Here is a 23,252-nt window from a genome sequence, read left to right on the forward strand (position 1 = left end):
GTAGCTGTTAGAGGGAAAGATGGGATCTTGGTGAGGCAGCACTGTATCATAATGTTTAATTACCACCTTGACAGTGAGCCATAACTCTTTCCATTAAGTAAATAAGTTGTAAAGAATTTATGATGAAATGCACATTATTCAGAATGGATATTCAGTGATGACATCTCTGCATTAAATATGGTAAATGCTATTAAGCCCTTCTGAACTTCCACCCTCCTTTCTCATGCCCATCCCTTGCCCATTGCCAGTTCCCCTCCCGCTCACAGACCGTCAATATGCCAATAAGCCCCTTTAGAAGGTCTCTCAAAACAAAATTGATTTGGCAAATGTGAGTTAAGACAGAGATGTTTACTTTCATCATCAAATCAAGCGTGGTGAGGTGATGTCACCGACCAGGGAACGATAAAGTGGCGCTCCCATCTGGAGCTCTTGATGAAGAGCCCCGAGCGGCTGTAGCTGGTCTTGACAGATCGAGGGAAGTTTGTCACCTGAGAGGCCACAGCTCTTCAACACCATCACCATAAATTTATGGGATTTATTCATAAAGGGGAAGTGTGAGTTATGGGCTTCATGATGCTTTATGAATACAGGAATAGTGACTTATGGGAAAGATAGCCTCAGTAAATAAAAGGCTTAGAGGCAGCAGTGAGGGGTTCATTGGGCTGAGGTGTGGTAGACTGGGCAGAATGGCAGCTGCATGACCAATATGTGTGTGGGTATGATTGTACTGGTACATAGTTTATGGAAATATAACTCAAATTTGCACTCATGTCCCTAATTCAGTCATAAAGAGATAACTGAAATCAAACTAATAATTTTAAAAATCCATCTCACAAGCACTGAAGCGCTCAAAAGTGTAATAACGTTACTTAAAATATGACCACATGTTCTCCTTCCACAGATTCTAAGGGTTTACCTGTACACTTATTTTGAAGGGTGTCAACTACTGTCTTCTAGGCATCTGTTATCTGGTTTTGTAACCAGATAACAAAGATTGTGAGACAGTTTAAAGACTCATTAAGCCTTCCATAGCTGTTTTGACCTAAGTTATTGATTAGTCTGTAAAGAACATTTTATGTAGTTTATTCTAAGGCGGCAAACTATTGCAATGCATCATGTGACCTACACATTGGGTCTTTCAGTACGTCTACGTAGGCTGTGCGACAGTTGGCACTTGTGGTAATTTTTGTTCCTGTGCGTCAAATGCCCAAGTTTACCATGCATGTTTTTGAAATGTGGTAGTAAACCGGATTACCCGGAGAAAACCCACGGTAGAACATGCCCGCAGGTATTAGTCCGAGCATGTAATGTTGTCCGTCTCCTTGTGCCCTGTAATTGACTGGCTAAAGATTCAGCGATTCAGTGAGATGCTGAATTTGTGTTTTTTATCTCTCATAATCATTAAAAATACAAGAGAAAAATGGTTGAAATATTTAAATCTGTGTGGATGTATTCTACATAACACTATATGAATATAAAATAATAGTGTTAATCAATATTCTAAGTACCTGTAAAAGAGTTTGAGAAGGCATTTTGAAATGGGCAAACGTCAATCTTGAAAGCTCTGCTATAGTATTGGTCTGCACCATTTACAGGTATTTTGCATTAAGCTTTTTGTACATAATGGCAATGCCTGAATGCCCAAGAGTCTATATTCGCTGTCCTACTCTGTCATCCTGCACATTCAAATTCAAACTCACTTCATGTCAGTCAGCATCAACATTAAGAAAGGGAGGTTGAGTCTGAGAGAGAGTTATCCGGCACTCTTTGAGTTGTCGGCTCCAACCAAAAACCTGTTGCCCCATGGGACTCGGCTCCTCGGCTTAAAAAGATGGGTGCCTCCTACAGTTGGAGGGATGGGCGGAGCACATTAGGGGTGCAGGAATGGATGGGAAGGTAGGCATGGGCGGGACAGGCTTTTGTGTTTCTCCTGAGTGAGAGGCGTAGTCGATAGTTTTGGTGGCTGGGAGGTAGTGAAGGAGATTAACAGTGATAGTGAATGGGAATAGAGGATTAGTTGGCTGGGCAGGGCCTTTCTTGGCTCTGGCTGTCTCCTGAAACGACTGCTCTTGGAAGGATAAAGGGAGGAGAAGCAGATGCCTGGTCACACATCCTTCAAAGTACTGTCAAATGAAATGCTTTAAAAATCTTAAATTTGAAATGGATTGGACTTTCTGTACTTTGTTTCACTTGAAAAATGTTTTATTGCAAACACCAAATGGGTTGTTGGTGCAGACAGAGGAAAAAACAACAATTTGCATCATTTTATATCATGGTCTGTATTACTGGAATACAAAAACAAGAACAAATATAAATCAATATATAGTCACTCTTAATTATTCAGTAAATCATTTTCCATCCCACTTAACCTCACAAGAGTTGTGTCGATGCTGAAGGCCTATACAACCCAGTTATGGCCAGTTGGGAGGGTAGATCTTGAATTGGTTGCCAGCCAATTGCACAATCTTAATAATTTAGCAATACGTATATTTTAAGGTGTTACATTCTTTAAAATATTTTTCAAATGTCATCATGGGGTCACCATGGCTCCCCTGAAACCTTATGTGCCCTGATAGGATCATACTACGTGACTTAGACAGAGTGTGGGAGCGTAGATTTGATGGCGTTTCAAGAGGGCATTTTTTGTGCATGGATAAGCCGCTGTCCTGAATGAATGCAGATGTCTGTATGTCTGTCCCCTGCGCACTGACGGCCTGTCACTTGGTCTGGCACAAAGAGAAAAAGCCACCCTCATGCCTTGCGAAAAGCCCCTTAATCCCTGAGGCCCTGGCCACAGCCCATCCACTGTCAGAGAAGAAGGTCCAACCCACAGAAGGTGAAAGCACTATAGGGATGAACCTCTCTGTCACTCAAGCCCTTCTCAATGAAACCACATCATCACGTTTTCTCACAAAACCATTTTCTCACAAAAACTTGAAACATAATCGTAATACGAAATTGCAATGGTAGGTTACATTACTCTATACATTGGGTTAGCCTAGCACACCTACCGGATCTCTTCTTAACTTTGAATAAGATGTACTGTCTTCCTGGTAAAATAAACTATCCCAGGCTGCTGATTTCTGATGTGTCACATTCAACCTCTTCATGCATGTGGATCTTCTTTTGTCTCAGAAGGTGTGGGTGAAATGAGCTGTCCGTTCAGCACAGCCAAAGCTTGATTGTCTTGGAGTGGTGTTCATTGAAAACTCCAAAGACAAAACAAGCTGAGGGTTCATCGTCCTGCCTTTCAGTTAATTTGGTAATCCTTTCTTTGGCTAAATCTGTTGTTTGTTGGTGCTGGTGAGGACCAGTGTGTGTCTAGCAGTGGGGGTTATTGACATTGTAATCTCATGTGAAAAGAGTGAGGACATTTTCTCAAAGAAAAAACACAGGGTCTAGTGCAAGTGGGAATTAATTCCCATGTGTCTAACAATTTGCCCGACTAGGTCCTTTTAACCATTCTGACAAAAAAGTACCCGGTAGTTTTCTGATTGCGGTTTTAATGAAAAAAAGGCAATGCGATAATTTTCTGATTTCCCACTATGTCCTAAATCACTGCCTAATTCCTTCATCATCTACCCTCATTGCCTCCTCCTTCCTCTCTCTCTGTTTGAGTTCCCAGCAGGGAGGGGAAGCTAGGTTAACTAACTGAACAAAGTCAGAGAGAATTGTAGAAGGACAAAGGCACGTGAGTGAGAGCCATAGTTTTCGGAAGGTGTAGCCAGCCCCACAAAGCCAGGTGATGGAAGCCCCATTGGAGCAGGGCAAAGGTCATAGACCATCATAGATTTGAAATGAATGGAAGAGCATATTTGACTGAAGAAGGGAATTTGAGAAAACAAGAGATGAAGAAGGGCCAGTGATTGAATAAATGAGAGGGGACATTGTTAGTCCCTGATAATTTGACCTGTCTTGATGAAGACAAAAGTCCTGCTGATTCTTTATAATGAAAGTCACAACACACGCACATCACATTGGGAACTCAACGGTAGGGTTGATCAGGTTTGGAAAGCATTCATAAAAGTTTTTATATCATCATGTCAAGTGTCTAGACTTAAACAAATACTTTGAACAGCCCCCCAAAAAATGTTGCATGTGCAATTAGGGGATTTAAAGAAAAAATGGTGGAAACAGTTGTGAGAACGTGCATTATAATACTAATATTTTGCTCAAAAAATTCCTCTCTGCATTTTAATATCATTCTTGAGGTGTGATATATTGATTCAGGTCTTGTAATAAATACTTTGCTCATTTAAGATATAAAAATAATTTGTAGCGTTGGATTATTATGCATGTTTAGACGGGAATAATGACCCATCCATATAACATTTACTCTGGCAAATGTATCTTTTACAACCTTCTGTCATCCTATTGTTTAAAATTGGCCGGTATTACACCATTGAATAACATTAGTGTGAATCAAGAATATCTAAGGAATTTAATATATAGGATATTTGAATATGTGTACAAAAATATAAAAAAGACAGTAATAAACCAAAATGTAATTTGTTTTGTTTGTATTGATGGTTTGTATTCTATCAAACAGACTGCAACAAATAGTAGTATTTACCCATTTCAAAACTATTTCTTTTATTCATAACAAAAGCTTAAAAATGGAAATCTATTCTCATTAAAATCCAACATAATGTGACATAACCTCCAGACAATACAATACTCCCACAAAGGCTGGGGTTTAAATACATATATAGGGGTTTGTCAAGACAATTGAAGACACCTAAGTCACACGAGGGAAGGAGAGCTGGAACGACACAGCACAATGTCATTTATACAAACTCTTTCTCGGCAATAGTAAGTAAGACGTCATATTATCTTTAATGATTAGATTAATGGTTGACTTTACTGCTACGACAGTCATTTGCAACATTTATAATATATTAAAACGATAAAAAAGCCTCATCAATCATCTGCAAAAGTTCCCTCTTGAAACTATACATATGCTACATACAAGTCAGATCAGTCAGACAATTGTGTTCTTCCGAGACACGTTTTTTTTTGTTTATGTTCAGTGACTCCAGGAATGTTTTTCTAACTGCAGTAAAGTCAACCACTTTGCATTAAATCATTTCCATACCCTCCACTCTTCATTGTTTGAAAATGTAAATTGAGCAATAAAAAGTGGACGTGTTACAAATATTGGATGAGACGTCCAAAATGCTAAATGGTCATATGTTTTGAATTACATATTTTTCCCCCATTGGTAGAAAACTGAAATTCGCACACCACTTTTTCGCACATCAACCATAGATTTTGCAGAAAAGATGGTGTTTTCCCATAGGGAGAGAACAAACAGAGTCATGTATATTGACCAGGTTAGCCTGGGATGAGATATTTTCGGTGAGCACAACTAGACAGGGACCAGAACAGAGTGATAGATAATATTGAAAAAAACAGTGATAGATTGAAAGAAGAGTAAGAGAACCAAATAAATTATCAAAGTAGAATCACCTAAAAAAGTGAGGTAAGTATCCAATGTCTTGTCCTGTGTGTGTCGAGGGAGACTTATTTCCCTCCGGAGTATTGGCCCTTAAATCTGTAATAGGATTTTCCAGACTTCAGCAGGTAAACTGTGAAAGATCTTTGTTCATGGGTGCTTACAGATAAAGGTTAATACAGCCCAAAGGTTTCTCCTCCACATAGGGTGCTCTGGGAGTCTATCATGCCGTTCTCATTGGCCTGTGATGTCAACAATGATCTCTTAAAAAGGGTTTCTCGCTGCAGAACACTAGACAAAATTTCAGAGATCTCCAACAAACTAATTGTTATTCCCTCTAAGCATGTTGTGACATCCATTGTTATGTATTTTCAACAGACTCTTCAAGCAGTTCTTCTCTTTTGCCCTTAGTGATAATGAGACTATGCAACCCCCAACTAGGACACTGAGCCATAAATCATATTGGTGGCACAAAACTCTGGTTACTAAGCAGACTACCAATTCAAGGTGTCCCCAGCCTGGTTCCCGAAGTCAACTGGGATAATCTCCAGCATCACCATAACTCGAATGAGAATAAACGTTACAGAAAATGAAGGAATGTCCAAAAATAGTATTTGTATGGGAAAAAAAAAACTTGCATAAATCTTTTCCAATAGTGAGACTGTTACTAACACACGTCTGTGGGATCTAGTTGCCTAAACAGCAGGGATTAGGTTTTCAGTAAATATGGTCACAAACGCTAATATATTGGCTCTAATCAAAGTGGGGGAAAAACTGAACATTTCAAAGACTTAAAGTTGATTTTGAGCATTATTTATGTATTTTCTGTAAATCGCCATGGTAAACATCGGCTCCCAATCAAGACAATTGTGCAGCTTTATGATATTGCCGCTGTCTATGTGAAGATGACCCTTGTCAAGGGATGTCTCCCTTTACTGCTTTACATTCCACATATTCACCAGTCTCCATTGTGCCTGTGTGTTTGGATGGCCTCGGCACTCTGTCAGACTATGAAGAACTGCTGTTTTTCTTACAGGCCAGATCAAGACAAGAGATGGGCCCCGGAGGGTTTGACAATGTGAAGCTTCTGACATGTCTCGTAAATCTAGGGTGTCCCATCTCCAATGCCCGATGAGTGCACGGCAAAGAGAACGGCAATGGGGCGTGAGGATGGACATTCCTCAAAGTTTTCTCACAAACAAACCTCAGGGTTTAGCTTGGAGATTTTCTTGGGACACATTTCATACTAGTGAACTATTTACCTTTCTACTTAAATAAACTCTGATCAGATAGACTTTGAAATCCCAGCTGACCGACGAGAATTCTTTTCTAAAGATGACCAGAGCCATTTCGAAATACTGTATTTAGGAAAGAGAGATCAACTCGTAGCACTCAGGACAGTGGGTGGTTTGAAAATATAACAATTTTTAAGAATGATTTATCACATCTGCCAACTCTATGTTGTTAAATCTTCACATATGTCCCATGTGTGTGGTTACATTACTTAAGATGAAGCCAACCATTTTGTGTATTGCTTATCCTATTTAGGATCATTGAGAAGCGAGTTAGCAGGCTTAAGACAAGTGGCGGGTTGACCACTTTTGCAGCAACTTTAACTGTTTTTATAACGTTTTTTCCCTTTTATATTTAATCACCTATTTTTCAAGAAGTATTGTATCTCCAAATCCTCAAGTGGAAACAACAAGTAGTTATACACTCAACAGAATCATTCAATAATTTGCCATTGAGATTATCGTCACAAGCATCACGGGAGGTGCTCGAGCCTATCCCACTGTATTGGTTCCCAGAAATCCCAGGGCACAATTAGATGGACAACCATTGGCACATACACTCATACCTACAGACAATTTGTATACAAACACACATCTTATAGGCATTTCGGAGGAAGCCATAAAAACCTGGAGTGGACGCATGGGCAGCACTTGCGAAACTCTACACAGGAAGGTGGGAACACTGGGATTAAACCCTCCATCTCAGAATTGTGAGGCGAACGTGCTAACCACTCGTTCACCATGCCACATTATTTAAATCAAGGTAAAGGAAAACAGAAAACAAAACAATGTCAAATGACAGATAGACCAGACCCATCAATAAGAAAAGGTGTTTAGGTTCAGTCGACCCATCATGTTCTTCTTCTTCCTTTCATCCAGTGATCCGCATAAGGAATGTTAGCCAGATTTTTCACCCAAATGGAAATGCAACCTGTCACTTTACGCAGCCTCCAATCGCTATGTCTGCCAAATCCGTCATCACGCACAGGCAGCTCGGCAAATAGGCCTGCCACTCTCGCTGTCATCTGAGTAACGGATGTCCCCAGTTACCAGTGGGTGGGGCCAGGCTACACTCAAGTCCACTTTCACCTCTCTTGCCCTAAACCATTTTCACCCAGTTGTCTTCTCAAGACTTCTTTAAACTGCTAATATATTTGGCAGTTGAGTTTATAGTTTTACTGGGTTTCTCATTCTGCCTCCAAATAAAGCACAAATATATTTCCAGGCACTCCGAAATGCACCAACTTGTGTACTGTATCAATCCCTGATTAGGTCTCAAGAGCTTATTTATAATAGGAGTAGTAGTGATGCGGTGAAATAAATCGTGTCCTGCATTTGTAAACTAACAACCACCATAAATAATGTAGAGAAGATGGGGCATTAGAAGCTATTTATTTTACGGGAGCTGAGATATCGATCTATGGGGATGTCCCATAGATAAGAAAGGGATGACGTCATGATAATTTATAGGGCTCCTTTACGGAAAAGCTAAAGAAGAGCTTTACGGTTGACATAAAGGAGTTTTGGGAAGAGGAGGTATTTCTGCAACAGTGAAAAAAATTGTAGTGATAGAGGTTCTTAGTGGCATGGAGCCATAGATACACTCAAACAGACCTTCGGACAGAAACATAAAGTCATGCACAGATATCTTCCCAAGACATAAATGTATTATCTTTCCACACAAACACACATTAATCATGCATACCAATACATACCCAAGGATGCACAGTGCCTCTTGCGTGATTAGATCCTATAAGTGTCATGAGACAGAAATGCTAAGAGGGGGAAACAGTATGTCTCTGTCTTACAGCTCTATAAAACATTGGTGCTCCACTGGTGTGATATCAAGTGAGCCCTAGGCCAAATTCAATAGAAGTCTCAGACAGAATTACCATTCAGGGATCACTTGAGAGGCCAACATAAATATAAATGAGCTGCTGATGGATCATAAAACTAGTGAGAACTATGAGTTTCAGAGTTCCAAATCTAATTTTAAAACAACTTACAGAAAGTTTAAATACAAAAAATCTGGTCATAAGGGACTGTAGTTAGTGGGGAGGTTTCATTAAAAACATTGATCGTCATTTTTGCTTCAATCAGGGATTAGTATCCTCCTCTTGTGTGAAACTGCATGTTCTTGTCATACTTCTATGTTTTTGCTCAAGCATCTTCACATATTTCAAGCTTAATTAAATGACCCGAATTGTTTGTTGGTGTGACTGAGAGTGGCAATGGTTATACTAATGGCAATTGTCCAGCAAACAGTCCAGGGTGTACCTCACCTGTGCTGAAATGGCATACGAAATAGACACACACTGCATTGGTTGCATTTGTAAAAGCAAAATAAAGAATAAGAAAATGATACCATCTCCACATCCACTAATGATATGATAATTCATCAAAATATGTTAAAAGTATAACTAATTTTCAGATTGGCATACAAAGTTGAACAGAAATCAATAAAACAAATGGAATGTTGCTCTTTTTCCGAATTTAGACTTTAGACTGAATTTCAAATGCACATAGTAATTTAAGATCTAATTGTTGATTTATAAATGCATTGGAGATACTAATAGATCACAAAGTTTTTAAAACTGACGTGCTCTTAAAAACAAAAAGCAGCTTTTCATTGAGATTTGGGGAAAGGATTCTTCTCTTTCTTCATATCTTCCCATCCAACATTACTGCACAGCAAATAAAGGCAGATTGTTTTGTTCTCAATAAGATTATATAGGTTGTCATTCAACAACCTCAAGTGCCTTTCTTATCTGTTTAGTTTAGTCATTCATTCTGTTTTTTTTTCTCACATACATCCATAAAGATGAAAAAAATACTAAATTTGTTAGTCAAAATTAGTTACATTGATGTCCTTAAAATGCATTGGACTTATATAATGACAATAAAGACATTCAATTCAATCTCATTGGCCACAAGTTATAGAGTATGATTTTTAAATGCATATCTGACATATCAGCAATATAAGAGACATTTAATATGAAAGGGACCAATTTGCTTTAAAAAATGGCACAAGAGACTTCAAATGTTTTAAATTCAGAAGGAGTGACTCCCAAAGCGCACTGAGGTGTAGAGAGAAACGGGAGTCAATGCTTGGCACACTCCAATGTGTTGTTTTGTCACTGGGGCCTAAGCGACCACCAGTATTGTGAATATTAGTTTAGAAATGCTGGCAGCTATCCAGAAATTGGACTGGCTATGAGTGTGTGAGAGACATAGCAACACTGCTGCCATTACTTCCACCCCCAATCACCAGAACACACTTAAAGACTAAAAAGGCTCCAAAACAACAAGATGCGTGGAGCCTAAAGTCCTGCCCAGCCCTGATAACAAGTCCCAGCTTTTAAAAATAAGCATGCACATATGGCTGTTTGATGTTCCCCTACGCTTATCTCTGGTAACTTCAAATTCTCAAAGACTTTCTCCTGTGAGATCAAGTTGACTTGCTAATCTGTTTGCTTTTTATGAATTATTATTATTATTTGGGAAGGGGGCGGGGGGTCCTTTTAACTACTTACTCAAAAGCTTACAGCTGCACCAATGGTGTTTCTGGGGGCCTTCTTTTAAGCAATAATGAGAAAGTAGAGGAGAGGCCATGAAAAGTCAGCCAAACTCCGCAAAACTTATTTAGTTTTGAAACAGGAAAGTTGTTCCCTTATTGTTAACAATTGGCAGCACAATGCAATTATACACTGCAAAAACAGATCTACTCGAAACTAGTTTAATTCTTTCGTTTTCACTGTAAATCTTCAATAAATATGTAAAATGATTTGTCAGTGCCCCGTCGGGCGATGTCGAAAAAAGCATGCACACCTGCTGCATTTTTTTTCAAATTAGCAACCTACTAGAAATGAGAAATTAATGAAATAACCTTTTTTAAAAAAACTTCCATCACTTATATCAAGCAACAAATTAATGATATTCAAATTTCCAGTGAAACATTTTGATGTTAAACTTTTCCCATACATGAGGATACATGCAAACCTACATTAATAAACTCCGAGAATTTTAAATGTGTGACACATTTTCTGAAATTGTCTAGCGACCATTCCAGGTTGTACCAAACACGGCACAGCTAAAACTTTGATGAAGACACATGGGATGGGAAAATGCTAATGTACCAGTTTGTTGATTTTCTGATGCACTTTCTTCTATCTCCTATAGGACAGAAGTCGATCAGTATTAGCCTGTAAGCACATTGAACAGAGCAATCATCCTCTAATAGTTCCATACCCCCAAAGATCATTTTGTGTTATTTTCACAGATTTTAAATTTTGGGATCATTTCTTGATCCATTCATTTCTTGATTCATTTCTTGATTATTGCTGGGAAGGGTACTGACATTTAATGAGGAGTCAAGTATCTTTCCCTCGTGGAGTGTAATTGTATTGTGAAATGACAAGTGCTCCTGTATGATGATACCAAACTGTGCTTTTGCAGTTAGGAACAAAGTCAAAATAACAGTGAAATATGGAGTGAATTTAACAGTGATAAGGCACATCACTTGCAGGGAGTGGGATAAGGATGCAGTCTCTATTCAGGAGGAACAAGGAAACACAATACAAACAGGTCATTGTAGGGTCACCAAAGTCCATGAACCCTTACTTTTGCAATACAAGTGTGTAGAGGCAAGTGACTTCAACACAGTTAAAGTGTGTCTATTTTGCAGGACTTTTGGCTTATTTTACTTAAAAAATGGATGGAGAGAAAATAACTCTGTATGTGGTTGAGTTCTTAAAAGTGCTTTAAGGTCAAATTAAAATGAATAAATTTTTTGGACTGGGTGAAATCAAGACTATTGTTTACACCGTGGAAAAATTTGATTGAATAAAACAAACGATTGCATGAAATAAGGCTTTACAGACCCACTTTCATTTTTACATGAGTAAACAATAGACTCCTGTAAAAGATTATTCAAACCTGTGATCAAGACGTACCCAGATCAGTAACTATTGAAATTGAACCCACATAAAACATTAATGTAACGTTGTCATCAGCTTTATTAAAAAAAAATGATGTCACATGTATGCAGGACCCAGCAGAGGGCGTATGCCTAAATAAAAACAGAGTCACTAGACAAATTCTTATTGGTTTTATTATGGTATAGGAAATTGAAAGATGGTCACATGCCACGAAGAACATGAGATTGTACCATACCACTTCAAACCGTCAGCTGAAGCGTCATAACACAGGCTCCATGACTCAAAATAGAAGAGATCTACTCCCGACATGGATCCATCTTGCGTTCCATTCACATAGGCTATATTAAATGGTAAATATCTTACATTTACGGCCCTTGACTCTACAAGCAGACGTGACAATTGAATATCGAATAATTTATCATCAGCTATTAATACAATGATGGCCGAGGAAACAGCCCCGGTTAAACTGTTGTTGTTTTGGTTCCCAATGACTAGGACAGCTAGCCTGATCCTTTCGATTCATACAGTATCTCAGAAATACCACGTGCGATGATTTTTCCTATAATTTTCCCTTCAAAGTGACACATTTATACTCCCTATCAAAACCATGAATATGGAGGTGAAAATTGTGAATGAGGGGCTTCTTATACGAGAGAAATCATAAAATGCAACAATTTTAAGGCAATTTTAAGGGTGTGGCATATACGTGAATGTGGTCAATATGCCAGAAAATACCGTAATTGAATGTCATGCAGAAAGATTTATTCACTCGAATATATTTTTACATTCGTATAATAACCACATTTGGACGAAAATTTTACATGTATGTGAAGAAAGGTGTTTTAACTTTTAGTTCAGATCTCTCTGACAAAGGTCATATTACTCTAAGTATGTCTTTGGCCTTTCACCCATGACCTTTTTGCCAGTGAAGACAACAAAGGACTGAATGAAGGGATACCATGGTAACACCACTTGTGGGTCAGTGAAGGGACAGATGCTACATAGTTAGTGTAGTGATTGCATGGCAAATTTAAACATGATCAAGTATGAATGCCCACAACTTAAGCAAACACCTGTTCCTTTGGCCAGCCTGAAGCAAACATGACAAGCTAGTACTTTCTTCACAATAAATTTCTGATTTCTAAAATGAGGAGAAAACAAGCAGAAAAGTTTAATGGAAACCAGCGTGTCAGTGTGTGTGTGTGTGCGTAAACAGGTTTTGTATGTGTCTGTTAATAAGCCATACTAGTAAGACCCACCCTACTCTTTCAAACTGTCTCTGATTGGTTTAAACTGACACCTTGACCTATGTTAGCCAATTGATAACCTCTTCCGTGATGCACTTTATTTACGGTAGAGTGACAAGAGCCCTGTTGACTCTAGAATGTTGTTTAAGAACCAAGGCTGCCAGCTGAGACACCACGGAGAGCAGCAGCTGTGAATGACAGACCCACTTGAAAGTGCAGATGTGCATTTGAACATTCCCTGCAGGCTGAGGGATTTGTACCGATAAAGTTTGGGGACAGTCTGTTGGATAAAAGTCAATCGAGTTTCCTCAAAGTGTGTCTCATGTCCATTCATAAGAACGGATAAGGACTTTTCAAGTCACGCACAACATTTATAGGGCCGTTTTACGTTGAAAATTGTAGCAAGTTACAACTAAAAAAAAGTAGTTCTGTTATGTAACGTAACGCATTTAACGGCATTAGGTCCAACACTGTATTAAAGTAAAAATTCCACAGACTAAATCGGTTTTGAAGAACAGGTGTGTCATTGAATACAATGCAGTTAAAAGGAATTGTTAGGGTTATTCACTACATTCAACCCTTCTTCGTTGGCCCGGTGGATGAGTGGTTAGCACATATGCCTCACAGCTCTGGGGTCCTGGGTTCAAATCCAGGTCTGTCCAACTTTGTGGAGTTTGGATGATCTCCCTAGGCCTGCAATTGGCTGGTCACTGATTCAGGGTGTCCCCTGCCTCTGGCCCCAAGTCAGCTGGGAGAGGATCCAGCATTCTCTGCGACCCTAGTGAGGATATAGTTGTTCAGAAAATGAATGAATTAACCCCACTTCCAAAGCAATCACTTTAACCTCTTCACAAAATTACCCAAAATCTGATCATACCATTCTCTTCAGTAATAAGCTCCAATAGCAAGACTTCACAATGTACAAACTATTGATTCGATGGAAAAAAGTGTCCCAATTGACAAATATTTACGACATCCACTTCTCTGAATTCGAATCTCAATTTATGTGTATGAGCATGCAAAAAGTCAAACGTAGTTGAACTCAGCTCATCAGAAACTGCAATTTTTTGGGAATGTATACTTCATATTGTTCTTGCAAAGGAATATATTACCACAATTCCCACAAAATGAGGATGAGTCTCTGTCCCAGCTTGGCTTGTGGGTGGGGCAATGAGGCTTTGTCTCTCATACCCCTTTGGTTAGAATACCCCTATAATAAATCTGGATCTGGTAAATAGCCCATGAATAAAGGCATATTTTATCCTTTGTGGCACGCAGTAAGATTTAGTGAGAAAAGGGCCTTTTTTTCCACAACTACAAAGTGGTCACTCAGTGAGCCTTGGGAGGCATAAAAAAGCCTGCGGTAGTTCATTAAATATCCAGAATGAAGATGGGACTGCTGTGGTCTTGATTTAGAGTCTTCAGGTGCATATATCGAGATGACACTTGGCCCCACCTCCAATCTTCTGTTTGTCTCTGAAAGGAAATAACTGGACATTCTGGGCAATTTTTCAGATATAGGCTTGGAAGCGACGGCTTTGGAGGAAAGAGATTAATTCGAGGGAGAAATATAGTATTTTTTTTTTACATATTTTTTGCTCTAAACTTCAGTTCAGAGGCTATGCAAATGTTGAGTTCGGAAGGTTCTGTAATTAGTGGTAATTTAGTCAATCAACAGTTTTCCACTTACTTCCTATTTTCAAAAATCACAAGAGGCCACAAATCTAATTTGCAGATGTTAAAGTGAATAGAATTATAAAAATGAAAACTTTTATTAGCTCTTAAATTGTATTATATTGAACTACAGATTTTACACAATATAAACGTGTGTCCTTGGTGAATGGAATTGTCATCATATGAATTCCCGGTCGTATTGTAACTTAAACCCTCAATAAATTATCACCATTTTAATGTTATGCCACGGCACATGTTCACGCATGCACACAAATCTTTTCCTCTCCTGCTGGTTTTACTTTGACCTCTTTGGAACACATTACTTTTTTACAAGTCTGAGTTTTTCACCTGTGTGACATTTACGGCTCAACCACTTAAGATGTAAAACATTCAATATTTGATTCCACATTCTTAAGTGTTTTTATGTCTGTTATAGGGTATTTGCGTACTCAATCCTCTTGGTACTGCTCAAATATTAACACAGTACATGGGAGGGGACACATGAATAGTGCTGTGGATCTGTTTGAACCCTGACACAAAGAGTATGATAAGACTGTCAAATAAAGAAGTAATATTATCTTGGATCTCATTGATGTGGGGGAACAATTGCAGAAGTTTTGTTGGATTTTTGACAGATGGCCAAACTTTTCCTCAAACATTATGCCTGAATACCTTAACATAGATTTGTTGTTCCGAGAATTTAAGGCAAGAGACTGCTTACATGTTGCACTGGTCTTGAACATAGTTAAAGATCCATTCATGTGATAGTTGAATTTGATTGTAAATAGTTGTAAATGAATCAACAAATCCCCAGAGTACACATTTCTGCCCTGGCCAAACCAATCTATTTCTAGAGCTGCTTTAAATGTAATATTACATTTAAATGATACTTTTTAAACATGGCAAATCTTTGTTGACTCAAGTCACACTTCTTCCTAATTTTCAGAGTGGTTTAACCATTATTTTGTTTAGCACATTGTCTCATTCCATCACACTCTCGTTCAAACCTTATGTTATTTGTTCACTGAACTGTATCTCACAACCAATACATAATGGGAAATGGATAGGATGCTGCTTTTGACATCAGAAAAATCCCTGAAGGGGAGCATACGGCAAACATGTTGCTTGATTCCAAAACATAATTCTAGTACCATTCGAATTATTTGGCTTGGTGCTAATCAAATTCAGGGATGATAAGTTTCTCACTATTCAGCAACAGCATTGCTTGAATTTAGTTCTTCATTTCCCTTCCTTTCTTTACCCTTCAACCACCTCTCCGGTGTCAAGATAAAGATATAGGGCCTGATCAGTGGAAGCTGATGTCCTAATAGAGACGTAATGAGAATAGATCTGCTAGCTGTCGGGCCGTCCCCGAATCCCGCCACGCCGCTGTGTTCAACCACTCATAAAAGACATGAGGGGGAGGTTGTACGATGCACTCCCGCCCCTTTGCGCAGAGATAATATTCACTCTTTTATCCAGCTGGCCTTGACAAATGGCTGTCATTAATCAGAAATCATAGGTGCAAAGACAGAGGTGAATAGCGAGCATGAGCCTTATTCACTATATGGAGAAGAGGAGATTGCATACATAACAGTTACAGTTTTATGTGAATAGAATCATCTGGAAAATATAGATGTAGAAGTGAGATGATTGAATGTGGAATAAAACAGACATAATGGCCGCAGTGTCTTGCACACTCAGCGGCGAGTGAGAAGTCCAGAGAAGTTTTGTATGAATTCATGTATTATATATAACCTGATCCAACTTTATCATGAGGCTAAGTCATTAATCATTACATTGACAGCAAACACAGAGAGCAAAAGACAGATATTTGGCTGATAGACTTAGAGGGACAGACAGACTTGAACCTCCAATGGATATTTTGTTTAAGCAATGGCATAACTATAATTTCATTTGGAGGGAGTCCAAACATTCAAAACAAAGGGAAAAAACATTGTTGGCAGATAGATAAACAAATAAGCATTGTTATTACATCCAGTTAATTAACAACTATTACCCTTCTTCCTCCTACTTCCTTTGTTCAAAAGGTAACTCTCAACAAACCAAAGTTTAAATCATTTTAATTCTTTTAATCCCGGTTGTGAGCAATTACTTAGTGTCACAAGAACTGTTCTGCAATTTGTAAATGTCAGTGCACATGTAGAGTATTTTTATAGTTGCACAATTCCAATTAATGTCCTACCAATTTTGGCCTAACAGGGCACTGACTTTGATTCCTCTGCTAAGGCTTGACTGGTTTTATTTGTGTATTAAGTTGATGATGGAGGAATCACATATTAACGGGTTATGTTTACCATGGCTTCATTCACCAAGAATGAGGCATCGTACTCCCTTTTGCAGGGATTCACCTCGGTCCAATGAGTGCAGATGTCCACTTTGATCCAGAGATAACGCACTCTGTGTAGTTGATCAGTCTTTCTTAAGGGTCCATCTAAAAGTCACCATCCTGAAAGGACTGTACCAGCTCTACATGTGAGAGCGTTTAACAAGGCCATAGCCGCAGTGTTTAATAGTTCTGTGATGGTAATTGTGGGCTACGTGATGGTTTGCTCGTTAAAGTCTCTCCAGTAAGATTTGATTTCATGGTAGTAATTGCAGCTTCATATAATCAGGCCAATCAGAAGCCTCTGCTCACCTCTTCATCCAAAGTCTCTCATTCTTTGTTTATGTCAAACTGCAGGAAATAAACAGGAACAGCTGAGAGCGATTTGTTTTGATTGTTTCCTGCCATAACAGCCCTATAAAAACCATTTTCTAAGTTTAATAAAGTTTTCATACATTCACAAGCTAATTGTATGTGACTCACATACTATCTTTTGGAATTTTAAAACCAAAAATCAAAAATATATAATATTAAATAACAAGAGAAATAACTAAATCCAAAATATGTATCTTGATTAAAAAAAACATTTCAACTAAATTAAAAGTGCATCTTTGTTTGTCAAGAAAAAAAAATGGGAATATTATTTGAGAGATTAAGCTCATTTTTTTTAAAGATTTCTGGGAAACTGAATAGCATTCTATTCTATACTAGTTGAAGTATGACCACTTAGAAAATGTGTAAAATGTAATTTTTTACACCAAAATAATATTGCCAAAAGTTGCAGTCTTAATGATTTAAAAATATGTAATGTAATGATTTACATTGTATGACTCATTTGCAGGTAATTTTGGTTAGGAAACACTGGTGTATTCATTTATATACCTGTCAAAAATAAATACAATTATTCTAAAGAAATGTTCAACATCTATTCAAAGTAATATATTACAAATGTTGCAGTTTTTTTTCCAAATATAATTTTGATGCTGAGATATTATAAGTTCTGGTCTAGTGTTACACTAGTCAGACTTCATAGACGCTGTCTGATTTCAGTTGTAAATATTAATAGTCTTTCTGCTTTAAATATAGCCTAAAAATAACTGGCAACATGACTATCAGGGGCAGGAAATGCTTGCATTATGGATGGATCAATCTTTTTTTAATATGGATAAAATAGTTTAATAGGTAGAAAATTATTGGTTTATTAGCTGTATATGTGCATTTTTTTCTATATAATCTAACTAAGAATATCCTGTACAGCCAAGGGTCTCCAAAAAGGGCGGCATTGGGTAACATTTTTCATTATTCATTCCAACCAATAAGAGGAAACCTTTCAATCATTCTGGTATTTTAGAAGTGCAATCAGTGCATTACAGTCAGGTGCTACTTTTTTCAGGACAATCCTCATTGGTTAAACTGTTTGTGTTGAATCAGTTGGAACAAAAAGCTGCAGGAGACATTGATCCTTTAGCTTTTCAAATGTGAGTGAGCATTCATAGAATCCCTATTTACTTTGGTAGGTGCTATGTTGACTTGTATAATGCTAAATTTGGTTTCACTTTAGGCCTAACCCTATTGATTATTCAGAACATTCTAGCTTTAATTGTTTATAATTTAGTTCTCTCAGTGTTGGCAGCAGATGATAGAAAGGGCGGATAAAATGTTTACACGGAACCGAGGCTACCCAGCCCTAGAGGAACATTTATGTGGCCAGGTTGCCGAATTGAGAACTCATTGTGACAGTGAAGACTTGTAAAACTCTCAGTCCGGCTGGTGAAAAAGCCCAATGGTAAGTTGCTGTTTTCTGTACTACCTTTGCCTTATTTAGCTTTGCCTTGATGGCTTCTGAGTTAATTGGTGGTGGTATTTTTTGATTTGTTTAGACTGCACTCCAGATTTAAAAAAATATATAAAATAATGATTTTACCTATAAGTTAATGAGTCCTTAAATCCAATGTTTCCATTTGAATCAATGAAGTTCACATATGAATTACATCCTTTCATTACTGCATGCGTTTTCTTAAATGATCAGGGAACCTAGTTTATATTACCTTTATGCAATAGATGGTTGTGCAACATATCTAAATAAACAAATGATGGAATTATTTAAAAAATGTTTAAAAAAGGAGTGGACGAGTTGATAGCGTGTCGGCCTCGCAGTTCTGGGGTAAAGGGTTTCGATCCCATGTCGGTTTTCACTGTGAGGAGTTTGCTTGTTCTCCCCGGGCTTGCGTGGGTTTTGTCTGGTTTCCTTCCGCATCCCGAAAACACACTTTAAATTAACCTTGGGTATTAGAGTGAGTGTGAATGGTCATCCTTGGCCAGCAAATAAGGTTGTCCGTAGTTTGCCGGCACCTTTGTGAGGATTAGTGGTGCAAAAAATGTCCTGAAAAGTCTTCAGATGCTTTTGAAGTCATAAAGAGTCTGCAGGTTATATCTATTAAACCTTGGGCAAAGTGAGTGTCTGGCGGCAGCCAAAAGCCGGACGCTTTGGCATATCGGCACGGCCTTCCCTTTTTCTTACTTTTTTGTTGTTGTTTTTTCTTTTACTTATAACATCTAAGCATGTAAAACTGTAGACTAAAAGACAGGGTCCTTAGCAGATACACCACACTAAACTAAACATTGGAAACAAATAACAGACAACATAAATAACTGTACAACAAAATACACAACATTTTCTTTTACTTTATATTAAATTCAGCAAAATCTGCGTACATAGAACGATGGAAGTGATGATTCACCAATTGTGAATATGACTGTAACAAGCAATAGCAGTCAGAATTGGAAATTATCGCATGTGATTGCTCAAAACAGTTCTACTGTTTAAACATCTGTTGACTTAAGTTAGTAATAGTAATAAAAGATTTGTTCTCCTGGGATTTGTTTGATCAAAAACTGGCCTTTTGTGCTTTGCCGGTCTCCTGCTTTTTAAAATATGGGCTTCTTGATAATTGATTAAAAGCTAGAATATTGTTTGTCCAGGGACAAACATGAGTAAACAACCAAAAAAATCGATGCCCAACAAATGATCACATTTCCAATGACAGCATGTTGAGAATGATTGCTGGGTTGGATTTCTTAAGTCTAACTACATATGAACATTTATTGACTTCAGCATACACGAGCAGTCAAGAAAGAACAAACCAATAGCAATAAGTGCATGTTTAGACTTACCAATCACACTGTGTCTATATTTGTGTTTTTCAAAAAGTGTGATGTCATTTTCCATAACCTTTAAAAACTATTCGGAAAAGAAATGACATATTTTCTCACACTGTCCATTGGCTAAGGCAGACTGACTTGTTAGTGCAATTTAAAAGTTTGAATGTCAATGTATTTAACTACTTGGATGTTGGTTTCCATCCAATTTATCTCTGCACTCTCAATAAGGAACTCCTAATAAAGGCTTAAAAAACGAGGTGCCCATGACTCTTTCTTGAGGAATGGCGTCCATCATTCTCACCTCATTGCTGTATAAGCTATTATGCAGACGCCTTAACATGCGCCTGTGCACACTTACACACCCTCTGATCCTCATATTTATGTTTCTCTCTCTCTCTCTCTCTCTCTCTCTCTGAGTCAACCCTGTGATTTTCAAAACTCAATGCTAAACAACACTCATTCATTTTTAAACTAATTAACACCACTATTCCTAATATCGGTGCAGAAAATGAATGAACACCAGTTTAACTTTTAGTTTTGGTTGATTAGTATCTGCTCCAACATGCATACAATTAATAAAGTAAATAAAATGGCCCACTAGTATTTTCTTTTTGGTTGAATAGAGACAGCCATCCGGGAAACGATTACTTTTACATGTAATTGTTACATTATTAAGACTACATGATAGGAACAATGTGTTAAAGAGCATTACAATACATGTGTTAGTCACAGCTCTCATTGATGCTCTGTGGTGGAATGTTTGGAAGTATGAGTCATGATGGCAAAAATTAAATAGATACATTTGAAAAAAGGCAGGGCTGGCATAAATAAAACCAAATACAAATAGATTTTAAAATGAATCAAACACTTGCCATTTCAGTAGTAATGATAAGTAAAGTAAGTACTTCAATCACATTATAGTTTATAAGCCAAAAGTATAAACATAAGTATGTGAACAGAATATTCTTGTTAAACAAAAGATAATCATAAACTCCAACAGTAAGTTATAAAAAAGAGGTTTGAATGTGAGCTAAATATGGTATATTAGATGAACTCTTACTCATTCATAGTCAATGGATCCAATTGTTTATGACTATCAGTGAAGTAATGCTGACGTTATTAACTATATTGTTGCCAGAAACATTCGCTTATCTGCAGTGTGTGTGAGTTGATTAATAAATATACATTAATGCATAAATGATGGATATGGATAACTTGAAAATATTTAGAGAATAGACTGCATTGTCAGAATTGGCTTTTAAGACTAAAATTGTATTAAAAAAAGCCTTCAAACGCACTGGGTCGAGTTTTATCTGGTGTGGGACACTGTCAAATGCACTAATATCTGTATGACAAGTCCTACACTAAACTACAAAGTGAGCAGTAGAGCAACCGCTATTGAGTCTGTGCCCTTGTTCGTTTTGTCAAGTGCATGTTAATGTATTAATAGAATGCAGAGAAGAAAGTGGGGGACATCCATATAAACGACTAATTAAGATAATGAGAAAGGGGGAAAAAAGCACGTAGCACGGTATCACTATTGATTAATTCATTCATAAAAAACGAGGAGCCAAAGCCAGGGGACGGCCCATGACAGCCGCTGCTTCAGTGTTCTTCACGCAATTGGTCAAAAGAATTTGCGGCTGGCGAGAAATAGGTGATGCTTCACTACCCTCCCAAAAAATGGCGGATAAAATAATATTCTTGAGGAGAATTGTGGTGTAGTTGCTGTTATATGAGCTGCTAGATAATGTGTAAAGATTATTTGAAATATTTTATTTTTTCTGAGGTGTTCAGAGTATGATATTGTGTACCATTGAGTATAATTATAAATGCATTTCAAATGATTTTGTAGAATCTTGTTTGATATAAAGTTCTTTATCATTCAAGCTTTCATCTCATGTAACTTCCAGTATTCGTATGAATCGGCTCAATTGTATTTGCCACATTTCCCTTGAAGACAAATTAGATCTCAATTGCTTCCTAAGAAATCCATGTACCCAGTGTTCAAACACAAGACCATAAAAATGGTGAAGCTAGATCCTCGAGGGCCGCTGTTGGTCCAGGTTTTTGTTCCAACCGATCCAACACCGATTGTTTAACCAATGAGATTTCTGCTGTAACAAGAAGCGCATAACTGGAATCCACTGATTGTATATTTAAGATACCAGATTGGTGGAAAGGTTTCCTCTTAAGGGTTGGAATGAAAACTTGCACCAACTGCGGCCCTTCATGGAATAGTTTACCCACCCCTAATCTATGCACACAGCTGTTTTCTTTAGCTACTTTTCTCAAGCCTTTAATAGAATAATTTATATTGCTTTGTAGGCGGATTTTGCCATGTTGTATATGATCTTGTTCATAGAGTAGAAAATGTAAACATATCTATCTGTGGTTAAAAACCGCCAACTCAAATGTACGCCGTATACTTTAAGCACATTTCTGGCACAAATGTTTCGCATTCACTTTCGGCATGTCTCACTGAATCTTTTTCAATGTGGCACTCTATGGAAAGGCAACAGCGGGCGACTTGACTGCAGACAGACATTTTCTGCTCCCTGCAGACTCGAGGCCCATCAATCATGTTAACATGTTAATTACTGGGATTTATTTTATTCATCAGAAATAACAATAAGGATCCCATTACAGAAACTGGCCTGAGGGTGTGAGTCCATGTGTGTGTGTGTGTATCTGTTAGCATAGTCTGTGTTAACAAATAAGCCAAAGAACGTCCTCTGGGAAGTCTTCCCTTTCATCTGTAAGGCTTCCTTTTAATAGCATAGTGTAAAAAACAATATTGTCACGATAATCAATCTATCAATGTCTCATTCATTTATTTACAAAAATGTGAGGCATCATTATAAATACACACGCCTAATACAAAAGAGCAAACCAAAAGCAAATTACATCAATGCTCTAGTAATTCATTTAGTAAAGTCAGTGTATTAGGAACATGTTGGGAAGAGTGAGGTCAAATCTTGGCCACATAAAACAACATTTACACTCCACTGCTCACTCTCAGAGTGCAAATATGATAATCAAATAATAAGTGGTGTTCAGGTTACTCGAACTGACATTTAATTATAGGTTTCATATTTCATGAATAGCACATACATAGGCTATATCAGGCGCTATTTG

General features: G+C 37.7%; 1 protein-coding gene and 1 long non-coding RNA gene across 7 annotated transcripts in view; both read left to right on the forward strand.

Moving 5' to 3' along the window:
- Positions 1–23,252, forward strand: part of mecom (MDS1 and EVI1 complex locus) — a 116,154-nt gene that overhangs the window by 32,308 nt on the left and 60,594 nt on the right. The window lies entirely within an intron of this gene.
- Positions 18,330–23,252, forward strand: part of LOC144200695 (uncharacterized) — a 34,599-nt gene continuing 29,676 nt past the window's right edge. The window contains exons 1-2 of the long non-coding RNA XR_013327175.1: positions 18,330–18,430; positions 18,568–18,738. This is a non-coding gene — a long non-coding RNA (uncharacterized LOC144200695). The remainder of the gene's footprint in view (positions 18,431–18,567; positions 18,739–23,252) is intronic.

Source organism: Stigmatopora nigra, chromosome 8, assembly GCF_051989575.1.
Source record: "Stigmatopora nigra isolate UIUO_SnigA chromosome 8, RoL_Snig_1.1, whole genome shotgun sequence".
Classification (NCBI taxonomy): Eukaryota; Metazoa; Chordata; class Actinopteri; order Syngnathiformes; family Syngnathidae; genus Stigmatopora; species Stigmatopora nigra.